The sequence below is a fragment of the Manis javanica genome, chromosome 9 (genome assembly GCF_040802235.1).
Source record: "Manis javanica isolate MJ-LG chromosome 9, MJ_LKY, whole genome shotgun sequence".
In the NCBI taxonomy this organism is placed as follows: Eukaryota; Metazoa; Chordata; class Mammalia; order Pholidota; family Manidae; genus Manis; species Manis javanica.
This window is the reverse complement of record NC_133164.1, coordinates 1,915,270-1,933,923: the sequence shown is the minus strand read 5'-3', so window position 1 is coordinate 1,933,923 and position 18,654 is coordinate 1,915,270. Positions and strand designations below refer to the sequence as shown.

Below are 18,654 nucleotides of genomic sequence, written 5' to 3'. Positions count from 1 at the left end.
TCCAGAAATCGAGCTGCTCTTTTCCTTGGGGATCACGGGCTGATTGGCTGCAGGCGCTTCTGTTTAAATCTTGCCTGTGGGGCTGCTGCTCGGCCACACTCAGCCTTACCTGAGAAGGGGGAGGGGTTACCCCGAGCTTCCAGACGGTCGCTCTGTGAACACAGCTTGGACAGAAGCTGTTACTTGAGGTGAGCCCACCAAGGTTTCCCGTCCTTGGAGGGCAGTTTCTTACTGTAGGTTTCCTGGTGAAAAAATCTGGAAGTCATCGACTACGTGATGGAAGTTTACGTGAAAAGCGTATCTGTTAATTGAAATCAGTCACATAAGAATTGGCGCAGTTCTTAGGAACGAATTTAAACATTAAACTATCTCATTATTGGTAATACTTGATGCCTGTGAGGAAACCGGCTACAAATAGGTGAAAACGCTTACTGGAGATTCCTCAAACCATAGGGCTGCTTAGGAGTGGGAGACATTGTTTCAGAAAGGCCTTTCCCTTTGCTGGGTGGGCTTTGTCATTTTGTCCTTGAACTTCTTAATGGACTGTGAGAATATGCTTTGCTTGTAGCAATTTTTGCTTTTCTTTGCCTTTGTTGTGGAATTTTACTATCTTTTTCAAACTATTTTATTGTAAATTTGATATCATTTTGCAGGTTAAAATTATGATTGACAACTTGTGTACATTTTTATGAAGGTGTCATTGATACATGCTTTTATGAAGTTTTCACATGATTAACGTTGTGGTTACATTCACCCATATTATCAAGTCCCCACCCACACCCCATTGCAGTCACTGTCCATCAGTGCCGCAAGATGCCACAGATCCACTATGTGCCTTCTCTGTGCTACACTGTTCTCCCCGTGATCCCCCACACCATGCGTACTAAACATAATACCCCTCCATCCCCTTCTCCCTCCCTCCCCACCCGCCCTCCCCCAGCCCTCCCCTCTGCTAACCACTAGTTCATTCTTGGAGTCTCTGAGTTTGCTGCCATTTTGTTCCTTCAGTTTTGCTTCATTGTTACATGCCACAAAATGAGGAAAATCATTTGGCATTTGTCTTTCTCCGCCTGGCTTATTTCACTGAACATAATGTCCTCCAGCTCCATCCATGTTGTTGCAAATGGTAGGATTTGTTTCTTTCTTATGGCTGAATAATATTCCATTGTGTACATGTACCACATCTTTATCCATTCATCTACTGATGGACACTTAGGTTGCTTCCGTATCTTGGCTGTTGTGAAAAGTGCTGCGATAAACATAGGGGTGCATATGTCTTTTTGAATCTGAGAAGTTGTATTCTTTGGGTAAATTCCAATGAGTGGGATTCCCGGGTCAAATGGTATTTATATTTTTAGTTCTTTGAGGAACCTCCATATTGCTTTCCACAATGGTTGAACTAGCTTACATTCCACCAGCAGTGTAGCAGGGTTCCCCTTTCTCCGCATCATCGCCAGCATTTGTTGTTCTTAGTCTTTTCGATGCTGGCCATCCTTACTGGTGTGAGGTGATATCTCATTGTGGTTTTAATTTGCGTTTCCCTGATGATTAGTGATATGCATGAAAGATTAGCATCTTTTCAGTATCTGTTGGCCATCTGAATTTCTTCTCTGGAGAACTGTCTCTTCATATCCTCTGCCCATTTGTTAATTGGGTTATTTGCTTTTTGGGTGTTGAGGCATGTGAGTTCTTTATATATTTTGGATGTTAACCCCTTGTCGGATCTGTCATTTACAAATATATTCTCCCATACTGTAGGATGCCTTTTTGTTCTGCTGTTGGTGTCCTTTGCTGTACAGAAACTTTTTAGTTTGATGTAGTCCCATGAGTTCATTTTGCTTTTGTTTCCCTTGCTCGAGGAAATGCATTCAGGAAGAAGTTGCTCCTGCTTGTATTCAGGAGATGTTTGCCTATGTTGTCTTCTAAGAGTTTTATGGTTTCATGACTTACAATCAAGTCTTTAATCCATTTCGGGTTTACTTTTATGTATGGGGTCAAACAGTTATCCAGTTTCATTCTCTTGCATGTAGCTGTCCAGTTTTGCCAACACCAGTTGTTGAAGAGGCTGTCATTTCCCCATTGTATGTCCATGGTTCTTTTGTCATAAATTAATTGACCATATATGGTTGTGTTTATATCAGGGCTCTCCAGTCTGTCCCATTGGTCTATGGGTCTCTTCTTGAGCCAGTACCAAATAGTCTTGATTACTGTGGCTTTGTAGTAGAGCTTGAAGTTGGGGAGTGTAATTCCCCCTGCTTTATTCTTCCTTCTCAGGATTGCTTTGGCTATTCAAGATCTTTTGTGGTTTCATATGAATTTTAGAATGATTTTCTCTAGTTCGTTGAAGAATGCTGTTGGTATTTTGATAGGAATTGCATTGAATCTATAGATTGCTTTAGGCAGGATGGCCATTTTGACAATATTAATTCTTCCTATCCATGAGCATGGCATGTGTTTCCATTTATTGGTATCTTCTTTAATTTCTCTCATGAGTGTCTTGTAGTTTTCAGAGTATAGGTCTTTCACTTCCTTGGTTAGGTTTATTCCTAGGTATTTTATTCTTTTTAATGCAATTGTGAATGGAATTGTCCTGATTTCTCTCTCTGTTAGTTCATTGTTAGTGTATAGGAATGCCACAGATTTCTGTGTATTAATTTTGTATCCTGCAACTTTGCTGAATTCAGATATTAGATCTAGTTTTGGAGTGGAGTCTTTAGGGTTTTTTATGTACAATATCATGTCATATGCAAACAGGGACAGTTTAACTTCTTCCTTGCCAATCTGGATGCCTTTTATTTCTTTGTGTTGTCTGACTGCCATGGCTAGGACCTCCAGGACTATGTTGAATAGAAGTGGGGAGAGTGGGCATCCTTGTCTTGTTCCCGATCTTAAAGGAAAAGCTTCCAGCTTCTCGCTGCTAAGTATGATGTTGGCTGTGGGTTTATCATATATGGCCTTTATTATGTTGAGGTACTTGCCCTCTATACCCATTTTGCTGAGAGTTTTTATCATGAATGGATGTTGAATTTTGTCAAATGCTTTTTCAGCGTCTATGGAGATGATCATGTGGTGTTTGTCCTTCTTTTTGTTGATGTGGTGGATGATGTTGATGGATTTTCAAATGTTGTACCATCCTTGTATCCCAGGAATAAATCCTACTTGATCTGATGGATGATCTTTTTTTTTTTTTTGGATGATCTTTTTGATGTATTTTTGAATTTGGTTTGCTAATATTTTGTTGAGTATTTTTGCATCTATATTCATCAGGGTTATTGGTCTGTAATTTTCTTTTTTTGTGGTGTCTTTGCCTGGTTTTGGTATTAGAGTGATGCTGGCCTCATAGAATGAGTTTGGAAGTATTCCCTCTTCTTCTACAATTTGGAAAACTTTCAGGAGGATGGGTATTAGATGTTCACTGAATGTTTGATGAAATTCAGTGGTGAAGCCATCTGGTCCAGGGGTTTTGTTATTAGGTAGGTTTTTGATTACCAGTTCAATTTCGTTGCTGGTACTTTGTTCAGATTTTCTGTTTCTTCCTTGGTCAGCCTTGGAAGGTTGTATTTTTCTTGAAAGTTGTCCATTTCTTCTAGGTTATCCAGTTGTTAGCATGTAATTTTTTACGGTATTCTAATAATTCTTTGTATTTCTGTGGTGTCTGTAGTTATTTTTTCTTTCTCATTTCTGATTCTGTTTATGTGTGTAGACTCTCTTTTTTTCTTGGTAAGTCTGGCTAGGGGTTTATCTATTTTGTTTATTTTCTCGAAGAACCAGCTCTTGCTTTCATTGATTCTTTCTATTGTTTTATTCTCGGTTTATTTATTTCTGCTCTAATCTTTATTATGATCCTCCTTCTACTGACTTTGGGCCTCATTTGTTCTTCTTTTCCTAGTTTCATTACTTGTGAGTTTAGAGTGTTCATATGGGATTTTTCTTCTTTTCTTAGGTAGGCCTGTATTGCAATATATTTTCCTCTTAGCATGGCCTTCACTGCATTACACAGATTTTTGGGGTGTTGAATTATTGTTGTCATTTGTCTCCGTATATTGCTTGATCTCTGTTTTTATTTGGTCATTGGTCCATTGGTTATTTAGGAGCATGTTGTGAAGCGTCCATGTGTTTGTGGGATTTTTCATTTTCTTTGTGTAATTTATTTCTAGTTTCATAACTTTGTGGTCTGAAAAACCGGTTGGTACAATTTCAACCTTTTTGAATTTACTGAGGCTCTTTTTGTTGCCTTGCATATGATCTATCCTTGAAAATGTTCCATGTGCACTTGAGAAGAATGTGTAATCTTCTGCTTTTGGGTGTAGAGTTCTGTAGATGTCTATTAGGTCCATCTGTTCTAATGTGTTGTTCAGTGTGTCTGTCTCCTTACTTGTCTTCTGTCTGGTTGATCTGTCCTTCAGAGTGAGTGGAGTGTTGAAGTCTCCTAGAATGAATGCATTGCATTCTATTTCCCCTTTTAATTCAGTTAGTATTTGTTTCACATATGTAGGTGTTCCTGTGTTGGGTGCATAGATATTTATAATGGTTATATCTTCTTGTTGGATTGACCCCTTTATCATTATGTAATGTTCTTCTTTGTCTCTTGTGACTTTCTTTGTTTTGAAATCTATTTTGTCTGATACAAGTACTGCAACTCCTACTTTTTTCTCTCTATTAGTTGCATGAACTATCTTTTACCATCCCTTCACTTTTAGTCTGTGTATGTCTTTGGGTTCTCTTGTAGGCAGCATATAGATGGATCTTGTTTTTTTCTCCATTCAGTGACTCTATGTCTTTTGATTGGTGCATTCAGTCCATTTACATTTAGGGCGATTATCGATAGGTATGTACTTATTGCCATTGCAGACTTTATAGATTTGTGGTTACCAAAGATTCAAGGTTAACTTCCTTACTATCTAAGAGTCTGACTTAATTCACTTAATATGCTAGTTACAAACACAATCTAAAGGTTCTTTTCTTTTTCTCCTCCTTTTTCTTCCTCCTACATTTTCTATGTATTAGGTATCATGTTCTGTACTCTTTGTCTATCCCTTGATTGACTTTGGGGATAGTTAATTTAATTTTGCATTTGCTTCGTAATTAGCTGTTCTACTTTCTTTACTGTGGTTTTATTACCTCTGGTGACAGCTATTAAACCTTAGGAATACTTCCATCTATAGCAGCCCCTCCAAAACAAATTGTAGAGATGGTTTGTGGGAGGTAAATTCTCTCAGCTTTTGCTTATCCAGAAATTGTTTAATTCCTCCTTCAAATGTACATGGTAATCTTGCTGGATAAAGTAATCTTGGTTCCAGGCCCTTCTGCTTCATTGCATTAAATACATCATGCCACTCTGTCTGGCCTGTAAGGTTTCTGCTGAGAAATCTGATAGCCTGATGGGCTTTCCTTTGTATGTGATCTTATTTCTCTCTCTGGCTGCTTTTAATAGTCTGTCCTTATCCTTGATCTTTGCCATTTTAATTACTATATGTCTTGGTGTTGTCTTCCTGGGGTCCCTTGTGTTGGGAGATCCATGGATCTCCATGGCCTGAGAGACTATCTGCTTCCCAAGACTGGGGAATTTTTCAGCAATTACCTCCTCAAAGACACTTTCTATCCCTTTCTCTCTCTATTCCTCTTCTGGTACCCCTATAATGCGAATATTGTTCTGTTTGGATTGGTCACACAGTTGTCTCAATATTCTCTCATTCTTAGAGATCCTTTTTTCTCTCTGTGCCTCAGCTTCTTTGTATTCCTCTTCCCTAGTTTCTATTTCACTTATCGTCTCCTCCACCCTATCTGATCTGCTTTTAATACCCTCCATTGTGCTCTTCAACGATTGTATCTCCAACTGGAATTCATTCCTGAGTTCTTGAGTATCTTTCTGTACCTCCATGAGCATGTTGTCTACTCATTTTTAATGGCTGCCTCGTAGTTCATGGTGGAAATCCCTATTTTTAGATGTAGAGTTGGTTTCTAAGTTTCCACTACTGTAAACAGTGAGCCATGTGATGGATGTTTCTGTCCTAGATGCTTCATCCTTCTTTCTTTTTGAAGTGTAAATTCCCTGATAGGTCATGGCTAGGTCAGGTTGGGGCTTTTACGTGCTCTGAACACCCACTACCAGGTGTCTCGGACCGTCCAGGAGCCCTCGCTCCCAGGCTTTCCTGTTTTGTGGCTCCCTGGAAACCTCTGGATACATATTTGGGTTTCCTTGTGTCTTCCCCAGTGCCTGCATTTCTGGGTGTGTGGTAGCCCAGAGTAAATGTGAGGCATCCCGGATTTCCTGCTTTGGACTTTGGAAGGAGGCTGTGAAAGAGAAGCTGCTAGCATAGGAAACAGAGGCTGAAAACCTCAGGCACCTACAAGGTCCCCTTCAGCCTTCTCCCACGGAAGCTCTCCTGGTGCCGGCCAGAGGCGTCTCGGGGCCACTCTGTGCAAGCCAGAGCCCTGGCTGGTAGAGCAGCTCCAGACTTTGCACAGGAGCCAGTTTCCCTTTGTGTGGGAGGAATGAGGTTTTCATTTTCTCTTGAGAGCAAAGAGAAAAAGAACAGAGTTAAGGTAGGCTCTGCAGTGTTGTAACCAGTTGGGCTGATATAGTGAGTTTGGGTGAAGTGTTAGCGGTTTCTAAAAACACTCATCTTGTGCATTTCTGAACAGCAAATCCTTTTATCATACTTTGTGTAATGCTCAGCTATCTTCTAGAATTTTAGCTAAGGTTATAGGGAATTTGTCCAAAAGGATGTTTAAAAATACTACTAAAATAGTTAAAACGTGCTTGTATGGAAACTTAAAACTTGTTGATGCAGTCTTAAAAAATAATTGAAATAAAGACAGAAATGTATCTGTAATCCTTTCCTTGGGAGTGGGACACCCCACCCAAGGGTTATTTCCATGCTAGATTCAGACACATGGACAGTTAAACTGTTTACTGCCACTTTGTGTCATGGCGTGTTTGAGCCGTGTGAGGCTCCTACGTCAGATGACCGCTCTCTGCTTTCTCACTGTTGTCCCATGTCTTCTCTCAGAGCTCGTCCCCATATATTGTTGTTTCCCATCCACATGAAAACCAGACATTGCTTCCCATCTGCCATTGTGGCTTCTGCCCAGGAGGGCCTGCCCCGGGGTGGGCAGAGCAGGGAAGGCCCCTCCTGGCCAGGTCCCCCGGGGCTCAGGCCTTCCCCAAAGCTGCCCTGCTGAAAACTCAAAACATCTGTGCTTACCTTTCTCCGGTTACCTGCCCTCTTGCTTTAGGACAAAGCAAATTAAATCATCCTGCTGCCCCAGGCTCCAAAAAAAACACACAGCAGTTTACCTTCTAAGCTAGTCATCCTATGTGCTGTTGACTCTGGTAAGCTCGAAATGGTCACCATGTGCTATTTATTGACTGACTTAATAAACACTTGAAGTCAGTTTATTCGTGCCTCTGCAGAACTTGCCTTTAGTTAAGGGAATTGAGATAAGTAATAAAGAAAAGCCATTTGGAAGATGAAATGAGTATTCTCTGAACGTTTTATAGGTCCTTAAAACCAAAGAAAGTGAAATTCCACTCAGATACTGTAGTTACATTTTAGTTTTTCCTGGGAAAGTGTCAGATCTGACCCTCTGCCTTCCATCTTAGGGAGACTGTGCTGGGGGTGAGCAGTTCCCCCTGCCTCCAGGCTGGGTTTACAGACCTTTGTCCACCTCATGTCTGTGGGGGTGTCATTGTCTAATCAGTGCGTCCAGGAGAGATGATGTGAGTCACATTTGTAGTTCCAAATTTTCTAGTAACTACACTGAGAGAGTAAAAAGAAATGTGAAGCTAATTGTAATGGTACGTTCTCTTTAACTCCGGGTACCATAATGTTTCAATATATAGTTTATATAGAAATATTGATGAGATGTTTTACCTTTTTCACATTAAAAAAAAATCTGGTGCAAATCTGTCACACTCCCACTTTGTCTCATTCTGAATCAGCCACAGCCCAGAGCCCGGCAGCTCATGGAGCACAGGTCCCCACAGTGCACAGGGTGCGTCTCTGTCATTTAAGAGGCTGCGGTGGCATGGTCGTCTCTGAGATTAGATTGCACTGCTAGTTCTTGAGTACAGGTTGTGGGTCATTTGCCCAGGCATGCAGGGTGCACTGTGTTGTTTACTCATCAATTGCCTGCAGATGAAGAGTTAAGCGACTGGAGGTGCTGGAGAGGCCACAGGTCACAGTCCAGCAAGGGAGAGCACGGGATCTGCGCTCTGGCCCAGGAGCTCCGCGGCCTGGGCTCGTCTGCATGCTGCGGCCTGGAGTGCAGTGCAGGTGGTCGAGCTCTGGCGCAACTGTGAGGTGGTGCCGCCAGACTCCTCCGATCAGGGCCTTGCATGGGCTCTCAGAACCGAGCCGGGGGCAGGGCCAGCCTTGGGCGTGTGACCTGTGAACCTGCTCACACAGGGCTGCTCTTGGTGTCATGCTCTGCTGTCACCTTCTGAAATCCTTCATTTTTGAACAAAGAGCTCTGCATTTTCAGTGCACTGGACCATGCCAGTCAGGTAGTTGGTTCGGCCTGGTGGTGTCCTCAGAGGTATCCAGAAGATAACGAGTAAGCGGCATTTTCTGAAGGCTTATTATGTCCTGGGCCCTGTGATAAAATGCATATGAACCACTTCTCTTTAAGCAGCTCTGTTAGGTCATAATGACCGTCTGCACACTGATTAGAGCAGTAAGGCCCTGGGAAGGCCTAGAGCTGGGAAGGCAGAGTGCCTCACATCCCAGCTCAGCAGCGGGATTCTAATGGGGAAGACCCCGACCTTGCCGAAGAGATGCAGGGGTCAGGTGGGGTTAACTGCAAGCGGAGAAGTGAAGGCAGCTCGCAGGTTTTCAGCTCCTGTCATCTGTCCTGTTCCTGAGGCGCTAGTTGTGGGCATAGCCTTGGGCAGCTCGTAAGCCTGGCATGCTCTGCCCCTGAGCCCAGGCCGGAGGCGATGCAGGAGCAAGCGGGCAGCGTGGTGTCTCAGCCCACGTCCCCCGTGCTGCCGAGTGCTTTCCCCTGCGAGGCTGAGATGAGGCCACTGCTCCTGTGCTCAGAGCAGCGCCACGGCAGCCACCGTTCCACCTGTCTGCTGGCAGCACAGCAGGAGGTAGCACAGACTCGGGGTTTTGTTTTCCATGGGGTCCTTTGGAGAAGGCCGCCCTCCAGTTCTGGGATGGCAGGAGAGTGGGTTGGCTTGCCTTTCTCCTGGAGAGCATGCTGGCTGAGGGGAGGAGGGGGCCTGGGGCCTGGGCTGTGTGCCTCCCACTTTGTGCTTCCTCAGAGGGCCCAGGTCCTCTGAGGCTCCTGCCTAGCCAGGGCTGCAGTGTTCAGGGAGCCTTCACCTCCTCTGCTGCCTGTTCAGTAATGGGGCTTAGCCCGGGATTCTGCTGTCCCTTTTAGGCCCTTCCTGTGGGGCACAGATACCTCAGGTCTACCTGCCCGGCCTCCTGGGGCGGCCAGTGGAGTTGTGGCTAACTCCCAGCCGGTCAGTTAGCCTCACCCAGGAGTTGTTTGACTTGCATCTCCCTCGTGATTTAGTGAGCGATAGTGTAACAGCACCAGCGAGAGCGTGAGGCTTGTTGGCACCATGAAAACGCTACGTTCACCTTGTGTGGGGATGTCACTCCTGCTTGGCAGCCCCTGATTAGAAGGTGATGCATCTGTCCCTTCCCCTCAGCAGTGTAACTGAACTTGGCCTTCACTGGCTGTAGCCTGTTGAGCAACTCATTGTAGCTGGGCTAGAGTCAGAGGGAAAGATTTTCAGTGCAGCTGAAGGCTTTGTACTTGTGAGGTGCTGGCGCAGTGGGATGGTAAGAGGTGAGGTGGCATAGTCCCCCCGTCTTACAGCAGAGAGACCCAGAGATGTGTGGGCTGTGTGACATGCACACATACCTGGGACACTCAGCCAGAAGTCATCTCTGTCCCCATGTGCCTGGCTGCTGGGTGGCTGGGAGGGGGCCTCCATAAGTGGAGGGCGGGGCTGGGGCCCAGGAGAGAAGCAAAGGGGCGAGTGGCTTGGGAGACAGAGTCACTGCTGCCACGGAAGCCTCCGACAGTGGGAGCCGTTCTCAGAACTCTCCTCGCCCAGCTCTGACTGGGCCATGTTGCAGTCCTGCGGCCAGTTTAATAATGCAATCTCTGCCTTTCTCGCCCCTGCTATTTGTGCCAGCCACCAACATCCCTCGCCCAGTTTACTGCAGGGCCCTTTGGCAGTCTCTCCTTCTGTCGTTCTTCTCCAGACCTTCCTCAAGCACAAATCTGATTTTGATTCTTTTCCACCCGACTTTGATTCCAGCCAGTGTGTTAGGATGACACACCACACCCCTGGGATGTGAGGAGAGCAGGAGACAAGCCAGGTCATGCAGAGGGCCTCGTAGGTCACCTGAGGACCTTGGCTTGTGAGTAATACGGGGCTGTGGGAGCAGCTGGTTCACACCAGTGGGGTGGTCTGCTGGGAGTCCCAGCGGGCTCACTCTGGCTGCCTTTTTGGTATCGGCTGCAGGGGTCAGAGGCAGGTGCAGGAAAACCCGAGGAGGTAGTGGTGCTTGGACCACGGTGAGGACGGCTTTCGGGGCAGCAGGGGTGGGCTCTGGGCTCAGCCACACAGTAGAGATGATTTACTTTATAGGCCAGGCGGGTGTGGGAGCAGAGCTGCGGAGGACCAGGGTCTGGCCTGAGCAGCAGAAGCTGTTGCGGAGACAGGGGCCCACAGAGTCGGTGGCTCGGCGCTGCAGAGATGCTCGCAGTTCCTCGGGGCATCAGTGTGAGGGATGACTTGGGGGCGCCACCTGGGCTGGGTGTCAGCACACAAGCTCATTCCACTGCTGGAAGCACCTTTCTCACACCTACTTCCGGAGGCCTTTTCCTGATTCTTGGGGGTCAGATGAGGTGGACGGTGCCGTGCATGTTGTGCTCGCTGCCCTTTCCACTGAAGTGTGAACTGAGGGCAGTGTAAACACACTGGCTCGTCTTTGTACTTCTGTCCCCAGTGCTGGCATGGGGTGGGCAGTCTGTTTAAATATTTGTTGAATGCATGAGACCAGGGAGAATGGGATGGATTTGATGGTAATAAAGTGTAATCATTAGTGTTTAGCTTTATGCATTTTGAATGATTGTTGGCCCCCATCGTTGTAGCTCATGTTGTGGTCTGATGTGTCATTCAGACTTGCTTCCTGGGAATGAACTGTCTTCCTGTAGGAGGGTTGGTCTCCGTTGTGACCAGCAGCTGAAGAAGTGTCAGCGTGAAGAACACGTGAATTTGGGACAGCGTGGGCATGTCTGGAGGGCGGACTCCTTCCCTGGTCTTTACTGTTTGCTGGCCTCTACTCCTGGGCCTCACGTCAGTGTGGGTGTCAGTGAACTGGGTTTGTGTGAGGGCAGATGCCAGAAAATGTGTAGAAAGGTTCAAGGGCACTCAGCTCCCTTGGGATTCAGTTTCTTTATCTGTAAAAGCAGATTTTGAAAAAGACAATACCTGCATCTTGGAATCTGTGTTCCTTTGAGAGGCAGAAAGTGGGACACCAAGACATTTTTACCTCAGTGTGTTGTGTTGGCAATTAATGTTAGCTTGTTGCTCTCAAAGGGTGTTGTTTTTTTTTAAAATTTTTTATTAAGGTGTGATTGATATACACTCTTATGGTTTCACATGAAAAAACAATGTGGTTACTACATTCACCCATATTATCAAGTCCCCACCCCCACCCCAATGCAGTCACTGTCCATCAGTGCCGCAAGATGCCACAGATCCACTATGTGCCTTCTCTGTGCTACACTGTTCTCCCCGTGATCCCCCACACCATGTGCACTAAACATAATACCCCTCAGTCCCCTTGTCCCTCCCTCCCCACCCTCCCTCCCCCACTCCTCCCCTTTGCTAACCACTAGTTCATTCTTGGAGTCTCTGAGTTTGCTGCCATTTTGTTCCTTCAGTTTTGCTTCATTGTTACATGCCACAAATGAGGGAAATCATTTGGCATTTGTCTTTCTCCGCCTGGCTTATTTCACTGAGCATAATGTCCTCCAGCTCCATCCATGTTATTGCAAATGGCAGGATATGTTTCTTATGGCCGAATAATATTCCATTGTGTACATGTACCACATCTTTATCCATTCATCTACTGATGGACACTTAGGTTGCTTCCGTATCTTGGCTATTGTGAAAAGTGCTGCGATAAACATAGGGGTGCATTATCTTTTTGAAATCTGAGAAGTTGTATTCTTTGGGTAAATTCCAACGAGTGGGATTCCCGGGTCAAATGGTATTTCTATTTTTAGTTCTTTGAGGAACCTCCATATTGCTTTCCACAATGGTTAACCAGCTTACATTCCCACCAGCAGTGTAGGAGGGTTCCCCTTTATCCGCATCGTTGCCAGCATTTGTTGTTCTTAGTCTTTTCAATGCTGGCCATCCTTACTGGTGTGAGGTGATAGATAACTCATTGTAGTTTTAATTTGCATTTCCCCGATGATGTGATATGGAGCATCTTTTCAGTATCTGTTGGCCATCTGAATTTCTTCTATGGAGAACTGTCTCTTCAGATCCTCTGCCCATTTGTTAATTGGGTTATTTTAGTTGCTTTTTGGGTGTTGAGGCATGTAAGTTCTTTATATATTTTGGATGTTAACCCCTTGGCGGATCTGTCATTTACAAATATATTCTCCCATACTGTAGGATGCCTTTTTGTTCTGCTGATGGTGTCCTTTGCTGTACAGAAGCTTTTTAGTTTGATGTAGTCCCATGAGTTCATTTTTGCTTTTGTTCCCCTTTCTCGAGGAGATGCGTTCAGGAGGAAGTTGCTCCTGCTTGTATTCAGGAGATGTTTGCCCTTGTTGTCTTCTAAGAGTTTTATGGTTTCATGACTTACATTCAAGTCTTTAATCCATTTCGAGTTTACTTTTGTGTATGGGTTTAAACAATAATCCAGTTTCATTCCTTGCATGTAGCTGTCCAGTTTTGCCAGCACCAGTTGTTGAAGAGGCTGTCATTTCCTCAAAGGGTGTTTTTAAAAATTCTAATTGTATCATGCTTTTATAGCTTTTAGGTTTGTCAGAGTTCCCTTTTAGAGCTTCTTCAGGGAGAATGCATATTCAAAGGGAAGGCCAGATATTTTCTGGAAATGTAGTAGGTGCTGCCTGCTAACAGATATGTTTTAATAAGGTACGTCCATAGTTAGGGGGTGGCATCAGGCTAGTGGCCCAGCAATGGGCCACCTGTTGCTTTTCAGGTGGTGAGCTCACTGAGCTGAGCATGGCTGTGGTCCTGTAGTGTTTCAGTGCCTCTGTACCCCTGGGGAGTGATGTTCTGCCAGCCTGTTCTCGGGTGGAGGCGCCCCCTGCTGCCTGTAAGCTGAATGGGAACATCGACCCTGAAGTGCTTCCTTCAGTACCTCCAGAAGAGCAGACGCTGCTTATGTATTTTTTTTAACAAGTTACATTTCCCCCAAGATTAATAAAACTACTTGCAGTCTATTCATTTATCTCCTGTGTTACACCCAATATGCTATAAACTGAAGTGAGAGAAACTCAGTTTCGCCAAAGGGACAAATAAGTTGAGAGTGTAGCTCTTTTATAGAACTTCTGATTTCAGTTGAGTAACTTCTTGTAACACCCATTTCAGCTCTTGTGTTTTATTTGTGGGACGGCGAGGTAGTATGTTGGTTTCCTGTTGCCTCGTAACAAAGGACCGCAGATGCGGTGGCTCCCAGTGCTGCCATTTACTGTCCTACAGTGCTTAGGTCAGAAGCCAGAGAGTTTGCCCTCTGTGCTTGGGTCCACCGGTCCCGGGCACCAGGGTGTCGGCTGGCTGGGCTTTTAGGGGGAGCCTTCGAGGAACATTTATTTCCAAGATCCTGAGGTAGCTGGCAGAATGCATTCCTTGGGGTTGGGACTGAGGGCTCCGGGAGGCCACTTGTGGGTCCTAGCCACGTAGGTGTCCATCTTCACTCCAGTGTCTGCGCCAAGTCCTCCTTCACACGTGTCTGACTTCCCCTTGGCCACCGGTGTGAGGGAACTACTTGCAAAGGCCTCGCTGTGGATCAGGCGCGCCAGCCAGGGCCCCTTTGAATTCACTTGATCCCGTCGAGCGCCCTTGTTGTGCCTGCACAGCCTGTTTGCCGTAGCATCCCACCGCTTCCCCCTGATGGGAACAGTGGGTGGCTGTCCTGCGCTTGCAGGGCGTTGTTGTGCTGATGTGCAGGACAGGGTGAGGCACTGGGGGATGTGAGGATGGATGAGGTGGCAGCGGGGGACCGCAGTCATGCCCTGGGGAAGATGGGAGCTGGTCTCGGGAGGGCAGGAAAATGGTGGGCTCAGGCCTGTGATAATCCAGCCCCCTGGGTGCTCCCTCTGAGGACCCCCACGTTCTGATGGCTATACCTGAGTCATGGTGGGTTCGCTGCTTAGCCAGGTACTTCCATGGCATTCATTAAACACCACTGTAGGTGGGTCCTTCTCACCCCAAAGTCATAATCAAGCATGTGTAAAAATACGTTGCGTGGTCCTGCAGTGGGACAGTTGGCAAAAACCGGATCTCCAGGCTAGAGGGCTGTGAGCCTAGAGGCCATCAAGGGCACTTTGTCAGGCTGCATTTGCAGCTTTTTTCTTCAACTAAGACATATATATAGCTTAAAAAAAAAGTGAATTGTACTCCGAGGCTCAGAAGGCACCAGCTCCACCTTTCTCATTGCCCCAGAAGCAAGCTTCCGAGGCCTGTCTCTCCGGGTCTTCACTTAGCTCTTGACTCCACCTGCTGTGCCTCCTGTTCTCCCGTCTCCTCACAGGGTGCTGCCTCCAGCCCCTTGTCTGTCGCTGTCGCTGGTCATACCCCTGCTCTGCCAGAAAGCCCCTTGCTTGGTCCCCGTTGTTCAGAGGGTGTGTCCAGGACCCTCACCATAGTGGGCAGGACATTGCATGACTTGACCTGCTCACCTCTGTCCCCCCCTCTGCTTTTGGACTTCCTGCCCCAGGCGTGTCAAGCTCCTGGAGATGTCCTACGTACTGGATGGAACTGGCTCATTTTACAAGTGGTAGCCTGTGTCCTCTGCTGGGTGCTGCTCTGGTGACTTCATGCACAATAACTCACTCAAACCTCGTAGCTCCTCTCCCTTTATCTAGACGTTGAGGAGTGCAGCTGTGGCCACTCGGCATGTGAGTGCTGGGGCCAGGTTTACACGGCGCATCTGCTGGTGGTGGGGCCGCTGTTCCCGATGCCTTCCTGTCTCTGTGCCAGGAGCCGCTTCTTGAGAGGTCCATCTGCGTGGCTCTCCTCTTCCAGGCCAGCTGACGGCTGCTCCTACTTCCAGGGCCTTCCAGACAGTGGCCTGTGGCACTTTGAACACAGTTGTCATCATTTGGACCTGGGTCTCCCTGGCCTGCCATAAGCTCCTTGAGAGCAGATTCTTTCTGATAGGAGTTTTTGGTGTTCCATACTTAAAGGGCACCAAATAGACATTGTTGAATTGGTAAAAACCCCAGAGGTGCCCCCCAGACCAGTGGTAGGGGCCCAGCATGCCTGTAGAGTCCCTCTGCTCCCCACTTAGCCTCTTCTCCCACCCCCAGCACCGTCGTGCCACCCCTTCCGCCCTGACATTTTCGTCTCACCTTTCAGGGCCTTGCTTCTTGAGCTACTTCTGGCTAAAGGATAACTGAACAAGGAGCCTTTACTCATCCCAGTAAGCAGGTGGCTGCTGATCCTGCTGAACGAGGACCAGCCAACAGTGCTGCGCTGCCTGTGCCTGGCTCTGCTGGGCGCTGGCTGACCTTCAGCAGGGCCAGCAGGAGGCGCCCGGGCGGGGCAGTTCTGCTTTCCTAGGAATGCGCACAGGCTTAGTTACTGCTGTACGATTTGATTTGGAATGGACCTTGAGCCTGGTTAGGACACTGTATTTGGCAGTTTCTCTAGGTCTGGAGCAAGGAGCTGAGAGGGTGTGGCTCAGAGAGCAGCTGGCTGAACAGACGTCTTCCTTTTCCCTCAGGCCTGCATTGGGGCTGTGTCAGCAAGATGTCCAGGGCTTCTCTGCCCCCTTACACCAGCCAGGAAATCTCCCCAGTTCCCCCTGGGGAAGCCCGTGGGGAACCTGAGGAAGGGCGGGCATGTCGTATTGAGTCAGCCTGCTGGGGCTGCTGTGCCCACCTGTGTCCCTCTCCTCCGGAAGGGCCATGTTACTGCTCCCGTTGCAGACGGCCCCTAGCCCGTGGGTGGTTTTGGAAGCCACACAGCTGGAGGCGGCTCCTGGAGCTGGGACAGCCGGTGTTTGATGTGGTGCGCTCTGTGTGCGTGCGGACTGGGGCCTGCCCTGTGCTGGACTCGCCGCGGCCCGCAGAGTGTTGGGCAGCTGTCCCCTGAGCCGCGTGGGCTGCTCTGCCGCTGTGTGGGAGTTGAGCGCCTTGGTGTCCGGGCTGGCTCCCCGAGACGTCTCCCCGCTCCAGGTGCACCACTCCTGGCCCCAGAGTAGGGAAGGAAGTGTGTTTCCGGGTATGAAACATGGATTATCTTGAATATATTTGGTTATATGTGCATTTTGCATTTTGCAATTGAATAAGGATGTCTGGTGTTGGCCAGTTGGTGGGGAAAAGCCTTACTGGGCGGGGGTGGGTGGGGCGGTGAATGTGTTTTGATTTTCCAGTAAGGCCTCATAGGTCCTGACTGATGAGTGAGAACAGTGTGGATCTGGGACTTGAGCGTGTGTGGTCGTGAGAGTCCTGAGAGGGTGTGACTGCTGGGTTCTCTGTTCATAGAGGATTCTAGGCTCTTAGTGTCATGCCATTTGACCTCTTTTACTTTGAATTTGAAGTCTAGTAGAACAGGCTGCTTTGGATATTTTAGTCATCACTCTTCTATTTTCACTTAAAAAACAAATCAAGAAAATGCCTGTGGCCTGTGGGAAGGGCAAGTTCCCCTTTTTTTCTAACAGGTAGGTGCCCTGAAGCTGTTTGTATCCCCGAGGAGTTTCTTTAAGTTCTGGGAACCAGCCGGAGGACAGGTTCCCAGTGAATGATTGCAAAGCAAAGCCAAGCCTGAGGCCTTTCAGACCATATTTAGATGTGAAATATCTGCATTTAGAATGTTTTAAGAAATAACTTTCCAGCCAGAATATGTATTTCCGCCCTAACTTATTTCAGTCTATGTTGGACGCTTTCCCTGACAGTTGTGAGAAACTGGCTGGGGCTGGAGTTGACAGTGAGGAGATGAAGTCACTGGGGGTGGGGGGCGGTGTGGGATGGGCACTTAGTTGTGGCCATGCATGGTGAGAGTGGATGGCTGGTTTCCCCGTGGCGTTTGCTGGGTAGGGTAGCTTCTGTGTGCTGGGCTGCCCCTTTCCTGGTGCTCTGGCCAGAGAGGGCAGGCTTTTCTCCGGCCGCTTTTGCCCTGTGGGTTTCTCCAGCACCCGGTCTGAAGCATTTGATGCAAAAAACTCCCCCAGAGAACAAACATGTTGTCATGTTGTTTCTTGGTCCTGAAGCCCTTAGCCGTTCCCCTCTTGTGCTCAGTCCGGGTGGTCTTCCGTGTGGTGTATGTGTACCGTCCAGGCCTTAGCCGCGCTTTGCTGGAGGAATAGGAATGTGCCTGCCCCACCTTGGTGGGACCTGAAGTCAGTCCTCCTCTTCACTGTTTTATCTGTTGGCTCCTGTTGGCGAGTAAAGGCCTAGTAGCTGAGTGGATATACAGTGCTGCAGGTTCCGGGGCAAGAGGCCCAGGCAGGTTCACTGGAGGGTGTGGCGGAGGGGGAAGAGGCCAGATGCTCTCTGAGGGCAGGGTGGAGGAGCTGGGCTTTCTCCGCACCCAATTTTCCATGCCCCACTCCATCTAGGGGGTGGTCCAGGCTTGACAGTGGTGGTAGAGCTTTTCAGGGCTTTCATTTTGGATAGAATTGCCGCCGCCTCCCTCCCGTGTCTGTTCCATGAGTGTAGTAGCACTACGAGTTGGTCACTCACACTGGGAATCCAGTGCAGGCTGCTGGCTCTCCTCGGGGGTCGGGGCTCCGTGCTCTGCTGCAGCAAGGGGCTGGGAGCCTCGGCGGTGGGCTCTGCCCTCTTGTCCGGATTGAGAGGATTCGCCGGCCTGCCCCTGCAGGCCCTCACAGGGAAAGAAGCCCTGTGTGGAGCACTTCTTGGCCAGTCAGATCCCATCTACTTCCCGTCCCTTAGAATTCCCAAGGTCTTGTCTGGACTGTGACTGCTCATGGCTTCTCGCCGCCCTGCTTTTTGCACTGCAGTGGAGTTCTCTCTTACTGTTTAAAGCCCTTCCTGGAATTTCAGTGGAACCTTAAGAAGTGATGAATATTTGCAGTTTACCATCTGGACACATTATCAAAGTTCCAGTTTTCTAACTAGTGGAATTTAAAAGTTAATGCAGTGTACTGGTCGCGTTTCTGGGTCTGAAAGTCAGCATGGAACTCTGCTGGCCCTGGCAGGTGTCTTGCGTCTGCCCACACCTCCTGTGGTGACCGTGGCTGTTCTTTGCGGCCCTGCCTCACTGGCTCCAGGGATGGCTGGGGTGTGAGGCCTGTGCTGGGTGGGCTCGGGTCCTGTTTTGTGGGTGCTGCTGGGACCTGTGTGCGTGTGTCTCTCCCCTGCCCCCCCACCTTTGTGGCTGGTCCTCGCTGCTTTGTTTTTCTGTGTCACCATTGTCACGCCATCTTCTGGAGCCCGGCTTAACCCCTTTTG

The 18,654-nt window shown here is 47.8% G+C and overlaps 1 protein-coding gene across 10 annotated transcripts in view; it reads left to right on the top strand.

Moving 5' to 3' along the window:
* The window catches only part of ARHGEF7 (Rho guanine nucleotide exchange factor 7), a 126,647-nt gene that overhangs the window by 26,829 nt on the left and 81,164 nt on the right, over positions 1–18,654 (top strand). The window lies entirely within an intron of this gene.